Source organism: Rhagoletis pomonella, unplaced genomic scaffold (assembly GCF_013731165.1).
Source record: "Rhagoletis pomonella isolate Grant_MI unplaced genomic scaffold, Rhpom_1.0 Rhpom_scaffold_00010, whole genome shotgun sequence".
NCBI classification, from domain to species: Eukaryota; Metazoa; Arthropoda; class Insecta; order Diptera; family Tephritidae; genus Rhagoletis; species Rhagoletis pomonella.
In genome coordinates this window covers 18860942-18869919 of record NW_023458564.1, presented here as the reverse complement: position 1 = coordinate 18869919, position 8978 = coordinate 18860942, and the positions used below count along the sequence as shown (strand labels likewise).

The window sequence follows — 8978 nt, the reverse complement described above, 5'->3', positions numbered from 1 at the left end:
ATTTCGTAATGTTGTTTATTTCTCTTATCGCGAATACTTTTTAGACAGAGGGGTAGTTTGGGAAGCGAATATATTTATTTAAAGACTTATAATGCATTTATTAAGTTATAAACCATGCAACGTTTACTTATAAGAAAAGCTTCACACATTACGCAGATGTATGTATACGTAGGGCGCAATTAAAAGTGTTTGGATGAACACTTGGGTGAGACCTAATATAATTTTTAAAATGAATGTAAGCAAATATCTTCTAGATTAGGTGAAGTTCCTGAAACTTGCAGTAAAAGTGGCATGCGAACATTACATCATATATTTGTTCGTTCCCACGACAGTCGGGTCTACGCAACCGGAACAACCCAGATTTATATCATGGATATCCATGTTATATCTGGTCCAGGACTGTAACTCCAGCAAAACCGCAAAAATGTTTGGCGAATTTGTATGATAATACTACAACAACAATAAAGAATTCATCAAATCGGAAAATAAATAACTGCTTGTGCAAACTCGAAAGAAATCTCCTCATGAAATTTCTCCAAGTCAAGGCACATTAATAATTAATATGCCTTGCTCCGAGAATTTGATCTTTAGCGCACGTTAAGTACGCAGAATGAAATAACAGTAACGGAAAATTTTAGTATGCGGACGGCAAGAAAGTGAAAAAGTGTGGATGAGGGGGGTTAGAATAGGTCTCCCTGATTTCAAAAATACCCCCTTTTTTCTAGCAACCCTATAGTTTTTATATAATTTGGTGTTAAAATTTTCGTATAAACGATCAATAAAATAGCAATATAACATCAAACTTGGTGCTGCCAGACTGGAATTTTGAATAATAAAACCAGATTTTTAATTCGGAATTTGCACTTAGTAGAATTCTCCTTTATGTATTGCCGAAGAAGAAGTGCTGGACACCTTTTGCAGAGAACTCCCGTCTGCGTAGGAGGCCTTCTGCCGCACTTAGGGATTATAACCCTCACTAAGTAGAATTCTCCTTTCTGTATTGCCAAGGAAGTGGGCTGCACACTATTTGCAGAGATCACATTTCTGCGTAGGCGGGCTTCGGCCTCACTTAGGGATTATAACCCTCACTACGTAGAATGTTCCTTTCTGTGTTGCTGAAAAAAGGGGGCGGGACACCATTCTGTGTGGGCGGCCTGCGGCCGCACTTAGGAATTATAACCCTCACTACGTAGAATTCTTTCTATTGTATTGTTTTGTACAGTATGGCAACACATGTTGTTGTTGTTGTAGCGGCTACAACAACCGCGCCCAGATCGGTTGATATCTCAGTCGTTGTCGTCAAGTTCCACTAACGGCAGCCCTAGGAAGCGTGCAGCCTCTGTCCACAAGGACAAAGCCGTTAGGGTTGTCGGGTTTTCCGGGCATGCGAAAAGATGTTTCGAGTCATGTGGGGTCTCTCCGCATGCCGGACACTCATTTGGCACATCCTCATTCAATCTACTTAGGGAGGAGTTTAACCTGCTGCAGTAGCCAGAGCGAAGTTGGGCTATTGTTGTTCGTGTCTCCCGAGGCAGAGGAAGCTCGGTCTCGTCTATGTCCGGTGGTGGTGTGCCTAGAAAGGCATTCACAGGTCTAGAGTCTACATAACTCGAGACTGACTCCCCGTGAATGCCGTTCAGGGCCAGTCGGTAGGCTCACGGGTCCAGATGTTGCTTGATGAACCTCTGAACTTCGTCCGTCAGTTCGTATAGATGCCTCCTGACGGGACTAGGCGAGGGCTCCTCTGCAAGCAGCTGTCTGTTTGGGGTGGCCACTCCTGTGGCTCCCGATTAGAAACTGGTTGAATAGCATTATGTTGTGCTCCTTTATGGGGAGCATTTGCGCCTCGCCGTGCAGGTGGTGTTCAGGCGACATCAAGAGGCATCCCGTCGCTGTCCTGAGTGCGGTGTTTTGTACAGTCTGTAGCTTCGTCCACTGCGTCCTACTAGTCCCTGGCGACCACACTGGCGCTGCGTAGTTCAAAACCGGCCGGCCTATTGCCTTGTATGTTGCCAGCAACGTTTCTTTGTGTTTGCCCCAAGTTTTGCCGGCTAGCGACTTGAGGGCCTTGGTGCGGCTCTGTACTTTATGTTGTTGTTGTTGTTGTAGCGGCTACTAAGCCCCGTTCGGGGCGGTTCATCCATCATCGTTGTCGTCTATTTCAGCTAGGGGGAGGCCCAGGAAGTGTGCTACTTCCAGAGGGCCTGTCCATAGGGACAGGGGCGTTAGCTGAGTGGGATTCTCAGGGCATGTGAAGAGGTGCCGGGAGTCATGTGGCGACTCTCTACATGCCGGGAATTGGTTGGGCACATCTTCGTTGATTATGCTCAGGTAGCTATTAAGCCTGCTGCAATAGCCAGAGCGAAGCTGGGCTATTGTGGTGCGGGTCTCCCGAGGCAGACAAAGTTCTGTCCCGTCCACGTCCGGTGGTTGTGTGCCTAGAACGGCATTCACAGGGCGGGAGTCTACATAACTTGAGACTGATTCCCTGTGAATGCCGTTCAGGGCCTGTCGGTAGCTTGACGGGTCCAGAGGTTGTTTAATATACCTCTGGACTTTGTCTGTCAGTTCGTAAAGATGCCTCCTGACGTGCCGCGGCGAGGGCTCTTCCGCGAGCAGTGGCCCTCTGTACTTTATTGACAATAGCGGTTGCGTGCGCAGAGAAGGAGAGCAGCCTGTCGAATGTTACTACGCGTATTTTGGGATTATTCACCGTCGAAATTGGTGTGTCATCGACGTAAATTCCTAGCGGTAGACCTCCTTCGTCCAGGTTGTGAACAGGGTCGCAGAGGATTTCATAGGGGAGAGGGCTAGAGACTTTGCAGTGAAAAAGCGAGAAAGCTCGGAGAGATAGCCGTTTACTTTCGAACACAGGTTATCAATTCCATTCCCAGTCGCCATGATCGAGCAATCGTCGTGGTAAGAGACAATCGAGACTCCCTCTGGTGGTTGAGGGAGCTTTGAAATGTAAAAGTTAAACAGTAGCGGGGAAAGGACACCACGCTGTGGAACCCCCTGTTTTATTTTTCTAAGTTTAGTCGATTTGTCTCTAAACATTACCGACGAGTATCGACCACTCAGATCATTTGCCGACCACCGTTTGAGCCTCTGTGGGAGAGAGGAAGCCTCTATATCTTCTTGCGTGGAATAGCAGACGGTATCGAACGCCTTTGCCAAGTACAACGCTACTAGAATCGTTCTCTCACAGGGACGGTTTCGGTTAAGGCCACGAGTTATCTGAGCGTTTATGGCGTTAAGTGCTGTTGTTGTACTGTGCACTTTACGGAAACCATGCTGATGCTTCGCTGGGGTCAAGTGGTTTGTGAAATACGGGAGTAGCAAGGCCTCGAGTGTCTTCGCTACCGGGGAAAGGAGTGTTATCGGACTAACAGAATCTCCTATGTTGGCAGGTTTCCCCGGTTTGAGCAGTACCCCCGCAGGACTCAAATTTTTCAGCATCAGCAAGCATATTTCGTCGGGACCCATGGCTTTGGAGGCTTTTGCCTTCCCGATGGCCACCTGAACTTCACCGCAAGTGAAAGCAAGGTGGGCACAGGTTGTTGGCAGTTTGTGCAGCCTTCTGGTCAGTCGATGCTTTGCTTTGTCCACCGGAGGATGCAGTATGAACTGTCTGCTAAAATAGCTCGCGTATCGCTCCGGGTCCGACGAAGCATGGTTACCGAAACAAATCCCTAATACGGAGATTTTCGGTTTCGGCCTGATGAAGGTTGTCAGGCTCATCGGCTAGAACAGCCGCTTCAGCAGGGAACTTTGGACGGGAGTCCGTAATGTATCCTGCAGGTACGAAGCGAGCTGCAGCAGCAGTGACGACCCTGCGGAACTTACGTTCACCAAGGTGGACGGCGGTTGGTGAAGGGAGCACATCGAAGGTGGTCTCAGTAAATTGCGCGAAGCCTTTCCAATCAGCTTTAGAAAAGTTGATATAGGTCCGGTGTTCCGCTGAAGCAAAGTCGGTTGGTTTATCAATCGAGATGACTATGGGCAGATGGTCTGATGCCAAAGTCAGCATAGGTTGCCATGATATGCTGTTTATCAGACCAGCGCTGACTATTGTTATGTCTGGCGAGCTGCAGCAGCTGCCCATAATCCTGGTGGGTGCGTCGTCGCTTATTGTGCAGAATGTCGTTGAATCGTCTATCTGCTCAGCCAAGTCGGTTCCCCTACGATCGTTTGACAGGCTTGAGTGCCAAAGATCGTGATGCGCATTAAAGTCACCTACTACCATACGGTTTTCACCTCTGAGGAGCGCACCTATGTCAGTATGATATCCTGCCGGGCAGCAGGTGACAGGGGGTATATAAACGTTAAATATTTCGAGCTCAACATCGCCTGACCGGATAGCAATGCCCTGACGTTCTAGGGTGGTATCCCTGCGGTCGATGTCTGCTTTGATAAGACGATACTGCACGGTGTGGTGCGTGATGAACGCTAAGAAACCACCGTTATATCGCTCGCGATCTCGGCGGTGCATGTTGTACCCGGCACAATTCAACAGTGTTGAATTGGTGTGCAACTTCGTCTCTTGGATCGCATCTATCGATATGTCATGCCTTCCCATGCAGAAGGTTATCTCCTCGATCTTGCTCTGAAGTCCGTTACATTTAAATTGAAGGAGCTTCATGTGGTTCGGGAGACGTGTTGTTATGCGGGGTTTGAGGTTACGGAATATCCTGGTCTGCAATACCGTGCAGATTGTAGGAGGAACCAGGAGTTGTTGGCGGCGGTGTGTGGGTGGTGCGGTGTCTGTTGTGTGGTTTTCCGTGATTGTGGTGTGGTCTTTTGTGTTGTTGTGTTGTGGTGTTTGTGTTGAACTGCTCAGGTGGACTGGGGTTAGCCGTGGAGGCTGCTCTGTTTGAGCAACAGGGGGCTACAAATGATGAGGTCCACTGCCGTTGGTCCGTAGTCCTGAGCAGACTCTGACGTGACTCCACCTGTCGCAAGCATTGCACTTGACTGAGGTGCAGTTGTGGTGTAGTAGTCTCTGGCATACACAGCAGGTGTAGATTTCTTGCCCTGGGTTTGATTCGATGCCAGCCCTGAGTAGAAGAATGCCTAGCAAATGTAGCCCTATGGACGAACAACTTCTGGGATACTTCGCCGACCTAAACGGGGTTAGATCGCCGAAACAACAGCCCTTGGTCGGATAAAACCCGAGTCATTTCGGTACGTAGAACCGGCTGTCGTGGGAAAGATTCCCTCAGCGTTGCTGCTTTGGTAATTTTTAAGCAAAATTGGTAATTTTTTTCTTCATTTATTAAACTTGGTAATTTATTTTTCAATTTGGTAACTTTTTCGATTCGGTCCTACATGTCATGGATGTGGCCCGTAAGCGATTACGTTTGTAGAAATACCAGGTAATAATTTAATGCTAAGAATGAGAGAGACGTCCGCATGTTGAGATGATAGGTCGTATCATTGAAAACCCTGGCTTTTAATTGAAGCCACAAAGTATCTTGATCATTTAAACTTTAAGATCGTTTATTGTTAGGGTGAACTGTCCATTTCTGGAAAAATTTTTCACTTTCTGTGCAAGAAAAGTTCGTGTGGTAAGTCTTTCGTTTAATAATAATATTAGATTGGCGCTTACACATATGTTAGTGTTTGGCCGAGCCTCTCCTCCGAATTGTGGCGTGCGCCGTGATGTTCTCACACAAATCGGAGGGACCTACAGTTTTACGCCGATTCCGAACGGCGATTGTATTTTTATGAGAAGCTGTTTTTCATGGCAGATATACACTCAGAGGTTAACCATTGCCTGCCGAGGGACAACCGCTGTTAAAAAAAACCTTTTTCTATATTTTTTGCGATGTTGATTTGACCAGGGCTTGAACCCAGGTGCTGATGAGTGAAAGCGCGCACTGCTTACCACTACACAACAGCGGCCGAAATCTTTCGTTTAGAATGTCCAAATTACATTTGGACTGAGGTGGAGTTTGTTAGGTTTTATACTGATCTACATCCAAACTGTAGCAATATGGTTTGCGCATACATAAGTAGTAAACAATATTTTGTATGTATTGAATTGACTTACATATGTTAAGATTTTTTCATTTTCAATAAAATATTCAAGCAGAACAGACTAGTTTCCATTTAAACCGTTCTTATTTTACAAAAAGAAAATACTTACATAAGTATATGAAAAATGTCTTCCATATTAAGTGATTTTTTGTCCGAAGATTTCGTGGTTGATCCAACTTTTACCTTATGTGAATGCGGAAGGCGTAAGCGTAATATTTTAAACGAAAATCCTTCTATGCACTTTAATTTTTCATTTACATAAAATGTACGTACATATTATGTACATACATATAATAAATATAAATTTATTTCATTGGAAGTTACTGGAATTCATTGACATTTTCTATATATTTTATATACTACTGGAGTTTCAATTAAGCTTTTTATGTACCCATTTATTTTCTAAAGAAATTAGTGTTATAATTCTATGAAAAAGTGAACGCAAAGATTGCTTTAGATTATCATTATTCACCTCAGGCTGCAAAAATGACTAATTAGTCATGAATAACAGAAAATACTAATGACTCCAACTTTGCAGTCTTTAGTCAAACATGTGATTGATTGACTGCAGTTAAAAAGTGATAGTCAGTGAATGTGACTGCAACGATTTAAAGTCACGAAGACTGCAATCTTTAACACCTCTGGCAAATAAGTAACCGCGACATCGCATCTACATTAGCATTATCATTGGAATTTTTCAACAGGATCTCAAAATCAAAATGTGCCAGAAAAATAGCGTAATATTCCTGTTGCTGACAACAATGGCAAGTCCTTCTGCGGTGAAAATATTTTTGAAATCAGTTTATTGTCCGTCACCAATTTCCGAACACCGAAAATAATAGCATATGCCTCCTTGTCAATTTGCCTATATTTCTGCTGCGTTTTTGTTAGGGTTTGTGACGCGAATTGTAACGGCCTTTCGGAGCCGTCCTCACAAACACGGCTAAGCACCGCACCTACGCCCACGGGACTGGCATCTACTGCCAACACCACGGGCAACTTGTGGTCATAGTGCGTCAAACACAAACTGGACCGCATTTGCTCCTTTACTTCCGCAAATGCGGCGTTCTTCAAGAACGAATTTTACATCATTTTGCAGTAGCTTGTTTAACGGGTATACGGTGTTAATAACAAAAATCATAAATTAATCGTTATTTTGTGATTTTTATTTTTTCGGTAATTTTTTATCGTTATTTTATGATTTTTATTTTTTCGATAACTTTTAATCGTTATTTTGTGATTTTTATTTGTTTGATCATCTTCAATCGTTATTTTATGACTTTTATTTTTTCGATAATTTTTAATCGTTATAGTGTGATTTTTATTTTTTTGATCATCTTTAATCGTTATTTTATGATTTTTATTAGGACTGGGAACTTCATCCGGATTTTTCAACTATCCGGAAAACCGAATATTCAAATATGCGGATACCTAAATGAAAAATCCGGTTACTCTGGAAACTAGGCTATCCGAACATCAGGATTTTTCGTTATCAAAACGATACTTTCATTTCACAATACTAGGCGCTCATAAATGTGTAGTAACAAGTTTTCTATTTCTACGCACGAAATTGTGTGTATAAATTTTTCAATTTCCAAAATTCTTCTTGGGAGTTTCCAAGGCTTCTATAAACGAATTAAAATGTTCAACAAACATATTTATGCGTATAGAAGACTTGCTACTTCCTTGCAAACCAAAGTTCCCGAAATCTTAACGAAAGCTTTAGGAGTTTCTCATTTCTTTAAATGTTTTTTTACGAATCTTCAAAGAAGAATAAAGAAAACTGTGAAAAAAATCTGCAATAAATTTTTCACATAGCAGAATTATTTTGATTTCTTTACAGATTTTCTTCCGAAATTTCGTAAAAGAGTCGAAGTATGCATATTTTATTTCATTTTAGAAAATTCGCCGAAAAATCGGATGAGATCTTTACGAATTCTGTAAAATTTCTCTATAATTCAGAATATTTACTCTGAAAAAATAGTTTGAAAAAAGGATGACAATAATAGTGCCATTTGTTTGTATTGTGACAAAACGATACAAACCAAAGCGTCAACTTCAAGTCCGTCAAGAGCTAATTTACTCTATCGTGTGCATAATTGAATTTACAAATATTATAATCACTTTGTTGATTTTTTTTTAGATATCCGAAAATATGAATATTACCCGGATCTTCGTAAACTAAACCCGGTTATCCGAATAATTGCACAAACGAATATTAACCGGATATCCATACTATCCGGATTTTATTCGTGGCAACGAATAATTCGCATGGATATCCGGATATTCGAATATGCGAATAGTCCCTGCCGTATCAGATATACATACACATGATTCAATTATTAAAGGTTTTGTAATTAGCTTTTCTAAAATTTGATACTGCCACCCACTTAGATGTATTTTTTAATCAGTGGGAAAAGGCGAAGAATACAATCATCTTTAAAAAATTAGCGAAGATTCAAAAAAAAGGTGTTAATAATACTGCATGGTAGTATTTTCTTCAGTTATTTAATTGTAATCAGCTTATTTACATCGAGTATATATATTAAAAATAAATATTTGTACGTACATATATACCAAAGTTGCGAAGAATGGATGGTCCACTTTGGGATAGTTTTCTGTTGTGTCTTTGCCTTGTAATTCTTCGTGGTACTTGTTTTTGGAAGAATTATATAATTTTGATAAAAAAGACACCAGCCCTCGTCTTTTGTAAACGAGCTACAAAAGAACGCTCCAACTCGGCTAACTATATTGTGGCAGCACTTGTAAAAACCGTAATTAATTGACAAAAAGTAAAGAAATCAAGCTGGTTTTTGTAAAAAAGTGTCGTAAACAAAATTAATAAAAAAATTGTCCGGACAATGAAAATATGTACATACATATGTATGTACATAAGTTTATACGAACGTGATCTACATCGTCGGTTGAGAAGTGCCGTA

General features: G+C 42.2%; 1 long non-coding RNA gene across 1 annotated transcript in view; it reads right to left on the bottom strand.

The window, feature by feature from the left end:
* Nucleotides 1–5847: 5847 nt before the first annotated feature.
* The window catches only part of LOC118746421, a 6278-nt gene continuing 3147 nt past the window's right edge, over nucleotides 5848–8978 (bottom strand). The window contains exon 3 of the long non-coding RNA XR_004993834.1: nucleotides 5848–6969. This is a non-coding gene — a long non-coding RNA (uncharacterized LOC118746421). The remainder of the gene's footprint in view (nucleotides 6970–8978) is intronic.